The sequence below is a fragment of the Aethalodelphis obliquidens genome, unplaced genomic scaffold, assembly GCF_003676395.1.
Source record: "Aethalodelphis obliquidens isolate GAN/ISIS:26980383/991018 unplaced genomic scaffold, ASM367639v1 scaffold23, whole genome shotgun sequence".
In the NCBI taxonomy this organism is placed as follows: domain Eukaryota; kingdom Metazoa; phylum Chordata; class Mammalia; order Artiodactyla; family Delphinidae; genus Aethalodelphis; species Aethalodelphis obliquidens.
Genome location: NW_020837967.1, coordinates 23917045 through 23935219, shown reverse-complemented (window position 1 = coordinate 23935219; position 18175 = coordinate 23917045).

Here is an 18175-nt window from a genome sequence, read left to right as displayed (position 1 = left end):
TGCTACCACTACACACCCAAGAGAACGGCCAAACTTTAAGACTATCAGTAACACCAAATACTGCACGGGCTATAGAGCGACTGGAGCTCTCCTACATTGCTGGTGGGAATTTAAAACAGTACAACCACTTTAGAAGACAGTTTGTCGGTGTCTTATGAAGTTAAACACATACTTAATATACAACCTTGAAAGCCCACTCCTTGGTATTTACCCAAGATAAATGAAAATATATGTCCACTCAAAAACTGTATTAAAATGTTCATAGCAGTTTTAGTCATAATAGCCAAACTGGAGATAACCCAAATATCTTATCAACCAGGGAACAAATAAACAAACTGCAGAATTTCCATACACGGGAACAAGTAACACATAAGCAATAAGTAACATATAACAACGTGGATGAATCTGAAAAGCAGATATGCAAAGTATAACATGAAGTGTGGTGGCCACACGGGGATATACCTCTGTAAAAACTGTAAAAAGTATCCTTTTTGCTGCCAAGCCTCCATTTCCTTTATTAATTAAAAGATCAAAACAACAGGTAGTAAGCGCTGTCCTCGTGTTCTAAGTATATATTTGAGTTGTGTTGCAGTAACTCAGTATTTCTATTATTGGAGTAGGTTTCTTCTTTCAGTCTTAGAGTACTAGAAGGTGGGAAGGGGACTAGCTCTTAAATGCAGACATATTCAAGGCAAATTGCAAGTTAGAATTTTTTAAAAATCATCTGGAGCTTCAGAAAACGCTATATTCTATTATTATTACTTTGGGGCTTGTATATTCTTTTTTATTGTGGTAAAATATATACAATATAAAGTTTACCATTTTAACCATATTTAAGTGTACGATTCATTGGCATTAAGTACATTCACAATGTTGCACAACCATCACCACCACCCATTTTTCATCATCGCAAACAGGAACTCTGTACCCAAAAGTCCTCATCCCTCCCTGTCCCCAGCCTCTTTAACCTCTATTATACTTTGTTATATTTTCCACCTCTATGAATTGCTCTACATACTTCATATGAGTGGAATCACACAGTGTTTGTCCTTTTGTGTCTGGCTTGTGTCACTTAGCATAAAGCCCTCAAGGTTCATCTATGCTGTAGTATGTATCAGAACTGCATTCCTTTTCAAGGCTAAATAATAGTCCATTGTATGTATATGTTACATCTTGTTTATCCATTCATCTATTGATAGACATCTAGTTGTTTCCGCCTTCTGGCTATTGTGAATAATGCCCCTGTGAACACTGACTTGCAAGTATCTCTCTGAGCTCCTGCTTTCAATTCTTTTGCGTGTATACCTAGAAGTGGAATTGCTGGATCAAATGGCAATTCTAAGCTAAACTTTTTGAGCAGCTACCAAACTGTCTTCCACAGTGGTACACCATTTTATATTCCACCAGCAAAGCACAAGCATTTCAATTTCTCCATGTCCTTGCCAACACTTGTTATTCTGTTTTGATAATACTTATTCCGATACATAATACTTATTTCTTCCAGTCAGACAGACCTAGGTTTAAATCTCAGAATGTCAGGAATCACTTCTCAGATTCTTCGTTTATAAAATGTATTTAATATGCTCCCTCGTGAGGATTAAATGAGAAAATGTGTACAAATGTTTCAAGCATATGCACACACAGTAGGTGCTTAATAGAAGAGTTTCTCTCCTAACTATTCATCTTCACATACTGCCCATTAATCTTCCTTAAGTACAGCTCTGATTATAGCTCCCTGTTCATGTGTGACCACTGCCTATGGAGTAAAAGCCAAATTCCTTAGCAGTTACACCTTAATTTCCACTAATATAATTAGTAGCTCATACTTACTGAGCACTTACTTTATGTCGGACACTGGGATACTTGTAATATACTTATAACCTGTTTAATCCTCATAATGGCACTATGAGATAGGCCCTGTGGTATAATAAAAATGTACATATTGGGGAAGGATTGTGGGAAGATGGTCGAGTAGGCAGCGCCAGGCTCTGTCTCCCCACCTAGACAACAATTACCTAGGCAGAATATGTCTGATGTAACTAGTTTGGTACCCTGGGCACTAGTGTCCAAGGGAAAACTTGGAGAGTAAATTGAAGCTAATTTTGGTCAATTTCCAAAGTTAATTTTTGGTCAACAGAAGCAGCTACCTATCCCCCAACCCCAGCCTGTGAAAGGCACCTGCACACATGTCGCTGGAGTATCTTGCACACAGTGTGCAGGATCCAGGGTGGACAAAAAGAACGCTGTGCTCCAAATAGCAGACACCTGTGCTCTGTTCGCTGACTCCTGCTTCTCATCGCAGAGGCGGCAGCCACTGTTGTTACTCCTCCCCCAACTGTCACAAGCCCCTCTCCTTCTGGATGAAGTGACTTCCATCCCCCATTCATTTTTCACTTTAGGAGCCAGACATGAGGACATTCAAAAACAACTAATATATGGGGAAAATTAGAAAGTGACTGCACATGCCCAGGACAAGGCTCAGAAAAGACTTGAGAAAAACCTTAAGTTTACACCTCAGACCAATCCCTGTCTCAGAGACAGATTATAAAAATAAAACAATAACACAGAGCAGACCCTGGGGAAAGGGGAGAATCTGATTTCCAGAGTTACTACATCACTAGATTCAAATGTCTAGTATTCGACAACAATGACAACAGCAAAAATCACAAGGCATAGAAACAGGAAAGTGTGGCTCGTTCAAAAGAAAAAATAAATCAACATAATTGTCCCTGAAAAAGACCTGATGGCAAATCTACTAGACAGAGATGTTAAAACAACTGTCTTAAAGATACTCAAAGAATTAAAGGATGATGTGGAGAAAGCCAAGAAAATAAACAGTGAACAAAATGGAAATATTAATAAAAATATAGAAAACCTAAAAAGAAACCAAAAAGAAATTCTGGAGCTGAAAAGAACAATAACAAGTTTAAAAATTCACCAGGGGCACTCTAAAACAGATTTGAGCAGGCAGAAGAAAGAATTAGCAAACTTGAAAATAGGGCAACAGAAATTTTCAAGTCTGTAGAACAGAAAGAAACAAGATTGAAGAAAGGTGAACAGAGCCTAAGGGACCTGTGGGACACCACCAAGTGGACCAACATAATATGCATCATGGGATCCCCAGAAGGAGAAGAGAGGGAAGGGGCAGAGAATAGTTGAAGAAATAATGGCTGAAAACTTCCCAAACTTGATGAAAGACATGAGTATAAACATCCAAGATGGTCAGTAATCTCCAAGTAAGATGAACTCAGAGACCTACACCAAGACACATTATAATCAATCTATCAAAAAACAAAGACAAAGAATCTTGAAAGCATGTAGAAAGAAGCAAGTCATCACATACAAGGGACCCTCAATAAGATTATCAGATTTCTCATCAGGAGCTTTACAGGACAGAAGACAGTGGGCTGATATATTCAAAGTGCTAAAAGAAAAAACTGTCAACCAAGAATCCTAGACCCTGAAAAACTGTCTTTAAAAATGAAGAAGACATTAAGACATTCCCAGATAAACAAAAGCTGAGGGAGTTCTTCACCATTAGACCTGCCCTGCAATAAATGCTCAAGGGAATCCTGCAAGGTGAAATGAAAGGACACTACGTGGTAGCTTGAAGCTGCATGGAGAAATGAATATCTCAATAAAAGTAACAGATGGGAAATTATAAAAGCTAGTATTAATGTAACAATGATTTGTTACTGCACTTTTCATTTTCTACACGGTTTAAGAAATTAACACATTTAAAGAAAAAATTATTAGTGTAAAAGCTAATATTACTGTAACTTTGGTTTGTAACTCCAAATCTTGTTTTCTACATAATATAAAGGACTAATGCATTTAAAATAATGATCGGTTTATGTTTGGGGGCATAGAATGTATAAAGATGTAATTCTGTAACATCAACAACCAAAAACGGTGGGGACAGAGCTGTAAAGGAGCAGTGTTTGTATGTTAATAAAGTTAAGTTGGTATACCTTTAGAATGTTAAATGTAATCCCCATGGTAACCACAAAGAAAATAGCTATAGAATATACATAAAAGGAAATGAGAAAGGAATTTAAACATCTCACTACAAAAAATCAACTAAACACGAAGATGACAAGAATGTAGCAAATTGGGGGGGAAGCTATAAAGCATATAGAAAACAATGACAGAAGTAAGCCCCTCCTCATAAGTAATTGTTTTAAATATAAATGGATTAAATTCACAAATCAAGCAACAGATACTGGCATGTGTATAAAAACACATGTTCCAACTATATGCTGTCTACAGGATAATCACGTGAGATCCAAAGACACAAACAGGTTGAAAGTGAAAAGATGGAAAAGGATATTATGTGCAAACAGTAACCCAAAGGGAGCAGGAGCTAGGGCTATAGTAATATCAGACAAAACAGACTTTAAATCATAAAAGCTTAGAAGAGACAAAGAATGACATTACATATTATAAAACGTTTAATACAGCAAGGAGGTATAGCAATTATCCACATTTGTATACCAAATGATAGCCCATCAAAATAAATGAAGCAAAAACTGACAGAACTGAAGGAAGAAACAGAGAGCTCCATAATAATTGCTGAAGACTTCACTACTCTACTCTCAACAGTGGACAGAATAACCAGACAGAAGATAAGGAAGGAAACAAGACAACACAATAAACCAACGAGTCTAACAGACATATACAGAACACTCTACCCAACAACCACAGAATACATATTTTTCTCAGGTGCACATAGGACATTCTCCAGGATACACCATATGTTAGGCCACAAGTTAAGTCTCAATACATTTTAAAATACAGATCTTATACAAAGGATCTTCTCTAACCACAACTGGATGAAAGTTAGAAATCAGTAACAAAAAAACTGGAAAACTCACAAAATTTTAGAAATTAAGCAATATGCTCTTAAACAATTAATGGATCAAAAAAAAAAGAAATCACAAAAGGAAATTAGAAAATACTCAGAGATGAGTAAAAATGAGAACACGACGGAGGTGGGGCCAAGATGGTGGAGTAGGAAGACGCTGAGCTCAGCCCCTCCCACGAGCATGTGAAAACTACAACTATGGGCGGAGCAACCATCTATGAGAACAACCTGGAGACCAGCAGAAAGGTTTTCCACAACTAAAGACACAAAGAAGGAACCACAGTGAGATCGTTAGGGATGGTAGAGATACACGATGATCTGACCCACACCCGCCTGGTAGGCAACCCACAAATGGGAGGATAATCACAACTGCAGAGGTTCTTCCCAAAGAGTGAGGGGTCTGAGCCCCACATCAGGCTTCCCAGCCTGGAGGTCCTGCACCAGGAAAACAAGATTGCAGAATGTGTGGCTTTGAAAGGCAACAGGGCTTGTGCATGGGAGAGCCAGAGGAATCTAGGAACCAGAGACTCCTAAGGGGCACACAGTAAATCTCACACAGTGCAAGTCCCAGTGCAGAGGCAGTAACCTGAAGGGCGTCTGGGTCAAACCCACCTGTTGGTCATGGAGAGGCAGGAGGCAACTGGTGCCCCCTGGGGACACAGACACTGGCAGCAGCCATTTTGGGGGGCTCGTTCTGCCACCAGGACACTGGTGCTAACAAGCACCATTTTGGAATCCTCCCTCTAGCCTATTAGCAGCAGGGGCTTACCCACCCACCAGCAGACTGACATCAGCCCCAGGACACCCACCCGTGGGCTGGCATCAGTCCCAGGACCCCTCAGGACTGGCAGACAGCCACCCAGGGATTAGGCTCCACCAACCAGCAGGCCAGCACCAGCTCTGCCCCTGCCATACCATGCAACCAGCTGTGCCAGGACCCCATGCCACCTAACAGCAGGCCAAGAGCCTCCACATAAGCTAGGGCCATGCAGCCAACTGGGCCAGGGATCAGGCCCACCGACCAGTGTGCCCACAGTAGTCAAACCAACCCCAACGTAACAGTCTACACAGCCTACGTGAGGTGACCAGAGGGGAGTGGGCTGCTGGGCCCCACAGGACGTCTTCTACATAAGGCAATTTCTTCCAGATTAGGAAACATAACTGGATTACAAATACACAGAAATAAATACAGAATTAGACAAAATGAGGAGGCAGAGGAGTATGTCCCAAATGAAGGAACAAGACAAAAATGAGAAAAAGAACTAAGTGAAGTGGAGATAAGCAATCTACCTGACGATGAGTTCAAGGTAACGATCGTAAAGATGCTCAATGAACCCAGAAGAATGAACACAGTGAGAAGTTTAAAAAAGTAAAAAAGTATAAAGAAGACCCAAACAGAGCTAAAGAACACAATAATGGAAATTAAAAAGTACAATAGAAGGAATCAACAGTAGATCAGATGACACAGGGGAATGGACCAGTGAACTGGAGACAGGAGTGGAAATCACCCAAGCTGAACAGAAAAAAGAAAAAAAGAATTTAAAAAAATGAGGATAGTTTCTATGACAAAGTAGAATACAATGGAGAAAAGACAGCCTCTTCAGTAAGTGGTGCTGGGAAAACTGGACAGCTACATGTAACAGAATGAAATTAGAACACTCCCTAATACCAGACACAAAGCTGAAATTAGAACACTCCCTAATACCAGACACAAAAATAAACTCAAAATGGATTAAAGACCTAAATGTAAGGCCAGACATTATAAAACTCTTAGAAGAAAACATAGGAAAAACACTCTTTGACATAAACCACAGCAAGATCTTTTTTGACCCACCTCCTAGAGTAACAGAAATAAAAATATAAACAAACAAATGGAACTTACTTAAACTTACTTTTGCACAGCAAAGGAAACCATAATCAAGACCAAAAGACAACGCTCAGAATGGGAGAAAATATTTGCAAATGAAGCAACTGACAAAGGATTAATCTCCAAAATTTACAAGCAGGTCATGCAGATGAATATCAAAAAAACAAACAACCCAATCCAAAAATGGGCAGAAGACCTAAATAGACATTTCTCCAAAGAAGATATACAGACTGCTAACAAACACATGAAAGGATGCTCAACATCACTAATCATTAGAGAAATGCAATTCAAAACTACAGCGAGGTATCACCTCACACCAGTCAGAATGACCATCATCAAAAAATCTACAGGGCTTCCCTGGTGGCGCAGTGGTTGAGAGTCCGCCTGCCGATGCAGGGGACGCGGGTTCGTGCCCCGGTCTGGGAAGATCCCACATGCCGCGGAGCGGCTGGGCCCGTGAGCCATGGCCGCTGAGCCTGCGCGTCCGGAGCCTGTGCTCCGCAGCGGGAGAGCCCACAGCAGTGAGAGGCCCACATAGCGCAAAAAAAAAAAAAAAAAAACTCTACAAAAAATAAATGCTGGAGAGGGTGTGGAAAAAGGAACCCTCCTACACTGTTGGTGGTAATGTAAACTGGTAGAACCACTATGGAGAACAGTATGGTGGTTCCTTAATAAACTAAAAATAGGACTACCATATGATCCAGCAATCCCACTCCTTGGCATATATCTGGAGAAAACCATACTTCAAAAAGATACACACACCCCAATGTTCATTGCAGCACCATTTACAACAGCCAAGACATGGAAGCAACCTAAATATCTAACAACAGATGAATGGATAATGAAGATGTGGTACATATATACAATGGAATGTTACTCAGCCATTAAAATGAATGAAATAATGCCATTTGCAGCAACATGGATGGACCTAGAGATTATCATACTAAGTGAAGTCAGACAAAAACAAATATCATATGATATCACTCATATATGGAATCTAATTTTTAAAAATTATACAAATGAACTTATTTACAAAACAGAAACAGACTCGCAGATTTCAAAAACAAACCAAACAAACCAGAGGGGAAAGCTGGGTGGGAGGGATAAATTAGGAGCTTGTGATTAACATACACACACTAATATATATAAAATAGATAACCAACAAGGACCTACTGTATAGCACAGGGAACTCTACTCAATATTCTGTAATAACCTATATGGGTAAAGAATATGAAAAAGAATGAATATATGTATATGTAACAATGAATCACTTTGCTGTACACCTGAAACTAACACGACATTGTAAATCAACTGAGAACCCCTATAACGTCAATGTTAGTATGCTGGATTTTGTCACAGAGGGCTCTTAAATTATTCTCATTTAAAAAAAGAAGAGACAGAGAAAGAGGCAGAGAACATATTTAAAGAAACAATAGCTGAAAAATTCCCTAACCTGGGAAAGGAAACAAACAGGTTCAGGAAGCAAAGAGAATGCCCAACAAGATAAACCAAAGAAGTCCACACCAAGACATAATTAAAATGGCAAAATTAAAGAAAAAGAGAAAATCTTAAAAGAGAGAAGCAAATAGTTATGTACAAAGGACCTCCCACAGACTATAAGCTGACTTCTCAGGACAGAAAGGAGTGGCACAATAAGTTCAAGTGATGTAAGGAGAAAACCCACAACCAAGAATACATTACCTGGCAAGGCTATCATTCTGGTTTGAAGGAGAGATCAAGAGTTTTACAGACAAGCAAAAGCTAGAAGAGTTCAGCACCACTAAAACTGGCTTTACTAGAAACATTAAAAGGACTTCTCTAAGCAAAAAAGAAAGACCACAACTAGAATGTGAAAATTATAAAAACAAAAACCTCATTGGAAAAGGCAAACGTAAAGTAAAGGTAGTAAATCGACCACTTATAAAGAGAGCAGAAGGTTTAAAGACAAAACTAGTAAAATCACCTGTATTCACAATAAGTAGTTAAGGGTCCACAAAACAACAAGTTGTAAAGTATGATGTTAAAAACTTTGAACATGGTGAGAGGAGAGTAAAACATGCAGACTTGTTGGAATGCATTCAAACTTAAGAGATCAGCAACTTATTATATATATATATATAATAAGCAATATATATAATAATCATATATGCTATATATAATATATAGCATAACTATATGTGTAAATATGAACTTAATATGAACTTTAAACAAATGATCTATAAAAAATACACAAAAATAAAATTGAGAAAGGAATCCAAACATAACACTGATGATAGTCATCAAATCACAAGGAAAGAGAACAAAATTAAAACACAGAAACGAAAAAGGACTACAAAAACAACCTGAAAACAGTTCACAAACTGGCAATAAGTACCTGCCCATCAATAATTACTTTAAATGTAAATGAGCTAAATGCTCCAATCAAAACACATGGAGTGGCTGAATGGACAAAAAACAAAAACACAAGACCCAAATAATATGCTGCACTCAGGAAACTCATATTAAATGTAAAGAAACACACAGACCGAACATGAGACGATGGAAATACATATTCCACACATAAGGAAATGAAAAGAAAGCCGGGGTAGCAATACTTATATCAGACAAAATAGACTTTAAAACATAGGCTGTAACAAGAGACAAAGAAAGACATTACATAATGATCAGGGGATCAATCCAACAAGAAGATATAACAATTTTAAATATACATGCAGCCAACGTAGGAACACCTAAATACATAAAGCAAATATTAACAAATATAAAGGGAGAAACTGACAGTAACACAATAATAATAACTTTAAAAATAATAATAATAACTTTAATAGCCCACTTAAATCAATGGACAGATTGCCCAGACAGAAAATCGATAAGGGAACACTGGCCTCAAATGACACATTAAATCAGACGAACCTAATAGGTATATAGATAACATTCCATCCAAAAGCAGCAGAATACACTTTTCAAGTACATATGGAACATTCTCCAGGATAGATCTCATGCTAGCCCACAAAACAACTCTCAATCAATTTAAGAAGACTTAAATCATATCAAGCATCTTTTCAGATCAGAAAAATATAAGACTAGAAATCAACTACAAACAACAACAACAATCAAAACACACACACACACACACTGAGGCTAAACAATATGCTACTAAACAACCAATGGGCCACTGAAGAAATCAAAAAGAATATCAAAAATACCTGGATACAAATGAGAATAGAAACAATTCAAAATCTATGTGATGCAGCAAAAGCAGTTCTGAGAGGGAATTTTTTTAGCAATAAAAGCTTACCTCAGGGAACAAGAAAAATCTCAAATAAACAATCTAACATTGTATCTAAAAGGAACTAGAAAAAGAAGAACAAACAAAACCCAAAGTTAGTAAGAGGAAAGAAATCATAAAGATCAGAGCAGAAATAAATGAAATAGAGACTTAAAAAACAATACAGAGGGCTTCCCTGGTGGCACAGTGGTTGAGAATCTGCTTGCTAATGCAGGGGACATGGGTTCAAGCCCTGGTCTGGGAGGATCCCACATGCCGTGGAGCAACTGGGCCCATAGGCCACAGCTACTGAGCCTGCGTGTCTGGAGCCTGTGCTCTGCAACAAGAGAGGCCGCGATAGTGAGAGGCCCGCGCACCGTGATGAAGAGTGGCCCCCCGCTTGCCACAACTGGAGAAAGCCCTCGCACAGAAACGAAGACCGAACACAGCAAAAATAAATAAATAAATTTAAAAAGAAACAATAGAAAAGATCAATGAGACTAAGAGCTGGTTCTTTGAAAAATAAAGAAAATTGATAAACCTTTAGCCAGACTCATCAAGAAAAAAACAGAGGGCCCAAATCAATAAAATCAGAAATGAAAAAGAAGAAATTACAACTGAAATAACGTCGTATGCTGACAGATGAAAACTAGGCTTATCACAGTGTTCATTTTGTAATGTACAAAAATACTGAATCACTACACTGTACACCTGAAACTAATATAATATTGTAAGTCAATTATACTTCAATAACACCCCCAAAAAGAAAAATGTGCCAAAATGCTAATAATTGGTGAAAATATGTTAAAAGAATATATGGAAGCACTGCAACTTTTCTGTAAGTTTTAATTTTGTTTAAATTATTTTTATAAACCCACAGTATACCAAAACTTACAGGATGCAGCGAAAAATGGTGCTAAGAGGGAAACTGATAGCTATAAACATATTAAAAACAAGAAAGATGTCAAATGAACAAACTAACTTTGTAACTTAAGAAACTAGAAAAATAAGACCTAAACCCAAAGCTAAGAGTAACAAGGAAACAACAAAGATTAGAGAAGAGATAAATGACATAAAGAATAGGAGAACAATAGAGAAAAATCAATGAAATTAAAAGTTAGTTCTTCGTAAAAATAGAGTTACCATACGATCCAGCAGTCCCACTCCTGGGCATATATCTGGAGAAAACTATAATACGAAAAGATACGTGCATCACAATGTTCACAGCAGCACCATTTACGATCGCCAAGACATGGAAGCAACCTAAATGTCCATCGTCAGATGAGTGGATAAAGAAGATGTGGTATATATACACAATGGAATATTACTCAGCCATAAAAAAGAATGAAACAATGTCATTTGCAGCAAGAGATTATCATACTAAATGAACTAACAGAGAAAAACAAATATCACATGACATCACTTATATGTGGAATCTTAAAAAATAATACAAATGAACTTATTTACAAAACAGAAAAAGACTCACAGACATAGAAAACAAACTTATGGTTACCAAAGAGAAAAGGTGGAGAGGGATAACTTAGGAGTTTGGGATTTAAATATACACACTACTATATATAAAATAGACAACCAACAAGGACCTATGGTATAGCACAGGGAACTATACTCAATATCTTGTACTAACCTATAATGGAAAAGAATACACACACACACACACACACACACACACACACATAGAATCACTTTGCTGTACACCTGAAGCTAAAACAACATTGGAGATCAACTATATTTCAATAAAAAAAAATTTTAAGTTGGTTCTTTGAAAAGATCAACAAAATTGATAAACCATTAGATGAACTAAGAAAATAATTACTACAACCAGAATTGAAAGTGTGGACATTATTACCAATTCTACAGAAATAAAAATGATTATAAGAGTAGTATGAGCAACTGTACCCCCAACAAATTGGATAATTTAGATGAACTGGAAAATTTCCTAGAAACACAAATCCTACCAAGAGTAAATCATGAATAAAGAGAAAAACTGAACAGACCCGTAACTAGTAAGGAGATTGAGTCAGTAGTAAAAAAAAATCTCCCAAAAAAGAAAAGCTCTCAACCTGATGGCTTCATGTAGTGAATTCTATAATACCTTTTAAATAATAATTTCATACCAATTCTCCTCAAACTTTTCCAAAAAAATTGTAGAAGAGGGAACACTTTCTAACTCATTCTATGAGGCCAGTTTAACCCTGATACCAAAGACAGACGAAGATACTACAAGAAAACTACAAACCAATATCCCTATGAACATTAATGCAAAAACCCTCAATAAAATACTAGCAAACAGAATTTAGTAGCATATTAAAAGGATTATACACCATGACCAAATAGGATTTATTGCATCTGGAATGCAAAGACGGTTCAACATATGAAAACTGATCAGCGTAATATGGCACATCACCAACGTGAAGGAAGAAACCACATAATCATCTCAATTGATGTAGAAAAAGCATGTGGCAAAATAAAACACCTTTTCATGATAAAAAAAAAAGCTATGAATAGAAGGAAACTATCTCAACATAATAAAAGCAGTTTATGAAAAGCTCACAGTAAATATAATACTCAACAGTGAAAAACTGAAAGCTTTTCCTCTAAGATCAGGAACAAGGTGATGATGCCCATTTTCACAACTTCTATTCAACATAATACTGGAAGTTATAGCCAGATCAATTAGGCGAGAAAAAGAAATAAAAAACAGCTAATTTGGAAAGAAAGAAGTAAAATGATCTGTTTGCAAATGATACGATCTTATATATAGAAAACTCTAATTCCACAAAAAAAACCCATTAGAGATAATAAATGAATTCAGCAAAGTAGCACCATACAAAGTCAACATACGAAAATCAGTTGCATTTTTACACACGAACAATAAACAATCTAAAAAGGAAATTGCAAAACAATTCCATTTACAATAGTATCAAAAAGAATAAGATACTTAGAAATTAACTTAACCAAGGAGGTGAGAGACGTGTACAATGAAAACTACAAAACATTGCTGAAAGAAACTGCAGAAGATATAAATAAGTGGAAACACATTTCATGTTCATGGATTTCCATATTATCCAAAGAAATCTACAGATTCAAAGAAATTCCTATCAAAATCCCAATGGCATTTTTTTTTTTTTACAAAAATAGAAAAACCCAATCTAAAATTCACATGGAATCTCAAGGGACCCCAAATAGCCAGAATAGTCTTGAAAAAGAAGAACAAAACTGGAGGACTCACACCTTCTGATTTCAAAACTTACTACAGAGCTAGAGTAATCAAAAGGGTGTGGTACAGGCAGACAGATGTATAAACTAATGGAATAAAATAGAAAGCCTAGAAATAAATTCTCACATATACAGTGAACTGATTTTTGACAAGGGTGCCAAGACCATTCAATGTTGTCTTTTCAACAAATGATGCTAGGAAACCTGGATAAACACATGCAAAAGAATGAAATTGGACCCATACATAACACCATATACAAAATCAACTACAAATGAATCAAGGACCTAACTGTAAGACCTAAAACAATAAAAATTTCAGAGGAGAGGGGGACCTTTAACATGGCGGAAGAGTAAGACGTAGAGATCACCTTCCTCCCCACAGATACACCAGAAATACATCTACACGTGGAACAACTCCTACAGAACACCTACTGAAGGCTGGCAGAAGACCTCAGACCTCCCAAAAGGCAAGAAACTCCCCACGTACCTGGGGAAAAAACAGAGACAAAAGAATAGGGACGGCACCTGCACCAGTGGGAGGGAGCTGTGAAGGAGGAAAAGTTTCCACACACTAGGAAGCCCCTTCGCGGGCGAAGACTGCGGGAGGCGGAGGGGGGAGCTTCGCAGCCGCGGAGGAGAGCACAGCCACAGGGGTGCGGAGGGCAAAGCAGGGAGATTCCCGCACTGAGGATTGGCGCCGACCGGCACTCACCAGCCGAGAGGCTCGTCTGCTCACCCGCCGGGGCGGGCGGGGCTGGGAGCTGAGCCTCGGGCTTCGGGTCGGAGCGCAGGGAGAGGACTGGGGTTGGCGGCGTGAACACAGCCTGCAGGGGGTTAGTGCGCCACGGCTGGCCGGGAGGGAGTCCGGAGAAAAGTCTGGAGCTGCCGAAGAGGCAAGAGACTTTTTCTTCCCTCTTTGTTTCCTGGTACGTGAGGAGAGAGGTTTAAGAGCGCTGCTTAAAGGAGCTCCAGAGACGGGCGCGAGCCGCGGCTAAAAGCGCGGACCCCAGAGACGGGCGGGAGACGCTAAGGCTGCTGCTGCCGCCACCAACGGGCCTGTGTGCGAGCACAGGTCACTATCCACACCCTCCTCCGCGGAGCCTGTGCAGCCCGCCACTGCCAGGTTCCTGGGATCCAGGGACAACTTCCCCGGGAGAACGCATGGCAGGCCCCAGGCTGGTGCAACGTCTTGCCGACCTCTGCCTCCGCAGGCCCGCCCCGCCCTCCGTGCCCCCCCCGCCCCCCCTCCCCCACCCTGAGTGAGCCAGAGCCACCGAATCAGCCGCTCCTTTAACCCCGTCCTGTCTGAGCAAAAAACAGACGCCCTCCAGCGACCTACACGCAGAGGCGGGGCCAAATCCAAAGCTGAGCCCCTGTGAGCTGTGAGAACAAAGAAGAGAAAGGGAAATCTCTCCCAGCTGCCTCAGAAGCAGCGGATTAAAGCTCCACAATCAACTTGATGTACCTGCATCTGTGGAATACATGAATAGACAACGAGTCATCCCAAATTGAGGAGGTGGGCTTCGAGAGCAAGATTTATGATTTTTTCCCCTTTTCCTCTTTTTGTGAATGTGTAGTGTACGCTTCTGTGTGAGATCTTGTCTGTATAGTTTTGCTTCCACCATTTGTCCTAGGGTTCTATCCGTCCATGGTTTTAAATTTTTTTTTCTTAATAATTAATTTTAATAACTTTATTATACTTTATTTTATTTTACTGTATCTTCTTTCTTTCTGTCTTTTTTTCTTCTTTCCCTCCTTCCTTCCTTCCTCCCTCCCTTTCTTTCCTTCTTGCCTTCTTTCTTTCTTTCTTCCTTCCTTCCTTCCTTCCCTCCTTTCCTTCTTCCTTTCCTCATACTTCTACTAATTCTCTCTACTTTTTCTCCCTTTTATTCTGAGCCGTGTGGATGAAAGGCTCTTGGTGCTCCAGCCAGGAGTCAGGGCTCTGCCTCTGAGGTAGGAGAGCCAACTTCAGGACACTGGTCAACAAGAGACCTCCCAGCTACACATAATATCAAATGGCAAAAATCTCCCAGAGATCTCCATCTCAACACCAGCACCCAGCTTCACTCAACGACCAGCAAGCTACAGTGCTGGGCACCCTATGGCAAACAACTAGCAAAACAGGAACACAACCCCACCCATTAGCAGAGAGGCTGCCCAAAATCATAATAAGGCTACAGACACCCCAAAACACACCACCAGACGTGAACCTGCCCACTAGAGAGACAAGATCCAGCCTCATCCACCAGAACACAGGCACTAGTCCCCTCCACCAGGAAGCCTACACAACCCACTGAACCAACCTTAGCCACTGGAGACAGACATCAAAAACAGCGGGAACTACGAACATGCAGCCTGCAAAAAGGAGACCCCAAACACAGTAAGATAAGCAAAATGAGAAGACAGAGAAACACACCGCAGATGAAGGAGCAAGATAAAAACCCACCAGACCTAACAAATGAAGAGGAAATAGGCAGTCTACCTGAAAAAGAATTCAGAATAATGATTGTAAAGATGATCCAAAATCTTGGAAATTGAATAGACAGAATGCAAGAAACATTTAACAAGGACCTAGAAGAACTAAAGATGAAACAAGCAATGATGAACAACACAATAAATGAAATTAAAAGTACTCTAGATGGGATCAATAGTAGAATAACTGAGGCAGAAGAACGGATAAGTGACCTGGAAGATAAAATAGTGGAAATAACTACCACAGAGCAGAATAAAGAAAAAAGAATGAAAAGAACTGAGGACAGTCTCAGAGACCTCTGGGACAACATTAAACACACCAACATTCGAATTATAGGGGTTCCAGAAGAAGAAGAGAAAAAGAAAGGGACTGAGAAAATATTTGAAGAGATTATAGTTGAAAATTTCCCTAATATGGGAAAGGAAATAGTTAATCAAGTCCAGGAAGCACAGAGAGTCCCATACAGGATAAATCCAAGGAGAAATACGCCAAGACACATATTAATCAAACTGTCAAAAATTAAATACAAAGAAAGCATATTAAAAGCAGCAAGGGAAAAACAACAAATAACACACAAGGGAATGCCCATAAGGTTAACAGCTGATCTCTCAGCAGAAACCCTACAAGCCAGAAGGGAGTGGCAGGACATACTGAAAGTGATGAAGGAGAAAAACCTGCAGCCAAGACTACTCTACCCAGCAAGGATCTCATTCAGATTTGAGGGAGAAATTAAAACCTTTACAGACAAGCAAAAGCTGAGAGAGTTCAGCACCACCAAACCAGCTTTACAATAAGTGCTAAAGGAACTTCTCTAGACAAGAAACACAAGAGAAGGAAAAGACCTATAATAACGAACTCAAAACAATTTAGAAAATGGGAATAGGAACATACATATCGATAATTACCTTAAATGTAAATGGACTAAATGCTCCCACCAAAAGACACAGATTGGCTGAATGGATACAAAAACAAGACCCTTATATATGCTGTCTACAAGAGACCCACTTCAGACCTAGAGACACATACAGACTGAAAATAAGGGGATGGAAAAAGATATTCCATGCAAATGGAAACCAAAAGAAAGCTGGAGTAGCAATTCTCATATCAGACAAAATAGACTTTAAAATAAGGACTATTAAAAGAGACAAAGAAGGACACTACATAATGATCAAGGGATCGATCCAAGAAGAAGATATAACAATTGTAAATATTTATGCACCCAACATAGGAGCACCTCAATACATAAGGAAAATACTAACAGCCATAAAAGGGGAAATCGACAGTAACACATTCATCGTAGGGGACTTTAACACCCCACTTTCACCAATGGACAGATCATCCAAAATGAAAATAAATAAGGAAACACAAGCTTTAAATGATACATTAAACAAGATGGACTTAATTGATATTTATAGGACACTCCATCCAAAAACAACAGAATACACATTTTTCTCAAGTGCTCATGGAAAATTCTCCAGGATAGATCATATCTTGGGTCACAAATCAAGCCTTGGTAAATTTATGAAAATTGAAATTGTATCAAGTATCTTTTCCAACCACAATGCCATGAGACTAGATATCAATTACAGGAAAAGATCTGTAAAAAATGCAAATACATGGAGGCTAAACAATACACCACTTAATAATGAAGTGATCACTGAAGAAATCAAAGAGGAAATCAAAAAATACCTAGAAACAAATGACAATGGAGACACAACGACCCAAAACCTATGGGATGCAGCAAAAGCAGTTCTAAGGGGGAAGTTTATAGCAATACAAGCCCACCTTAAGAAGCAGGAAACATCTCGAATAAACAACCTAACCTTGCACCTAAAGCAATTAGAGAAAGAAGAACCAAAAAACCCCAAAGCTAGCAGAAGGAAAGAAATCATAAAAATCAGATCAGAAATAAATGAAAAAGAAATGAAGGAAACAATAGCAAAGATCAATAAAATTAAAAGCTGGTTCTTTGAGAAGAAAAACAAAATAGATAAACCACTAGCCAGACTCACCAAGAAAAAAAGGGAGAAGAATAGAATTAGAAATGAAAAAGGAGAAGTAACAACTGACACTGCAGAAATAAAAAAGATCATGAGAGATTACTACAAGCAACTCTATGCCAATAAAATGGACAATCTGGAAGAAATGGACAAATTCTTAGAAATGCACAACCTGCCAAGACTGAATCAGGAAGAAATAGAAAATATGAACAGACCAATCACAAGCACTGAAATTGAAACTCTGATTAAAAATCTTCCAACAAACAAAAGCCCAGGACCAGATGGCTTCACAGGCGAATTCTATCAAACATTTAGAGAAGAGCTAACACCTATCCTTCTCAAACTCTTCCCAAATATAGCAGAGGAAGGAACACTCCCAAATTCCTTCTACGAGGCCACCATCACCTTGATACCAAAACCAGACAAGGATGTCACAAAGAAAGAAAACTACAGGCCAATATCACTGATG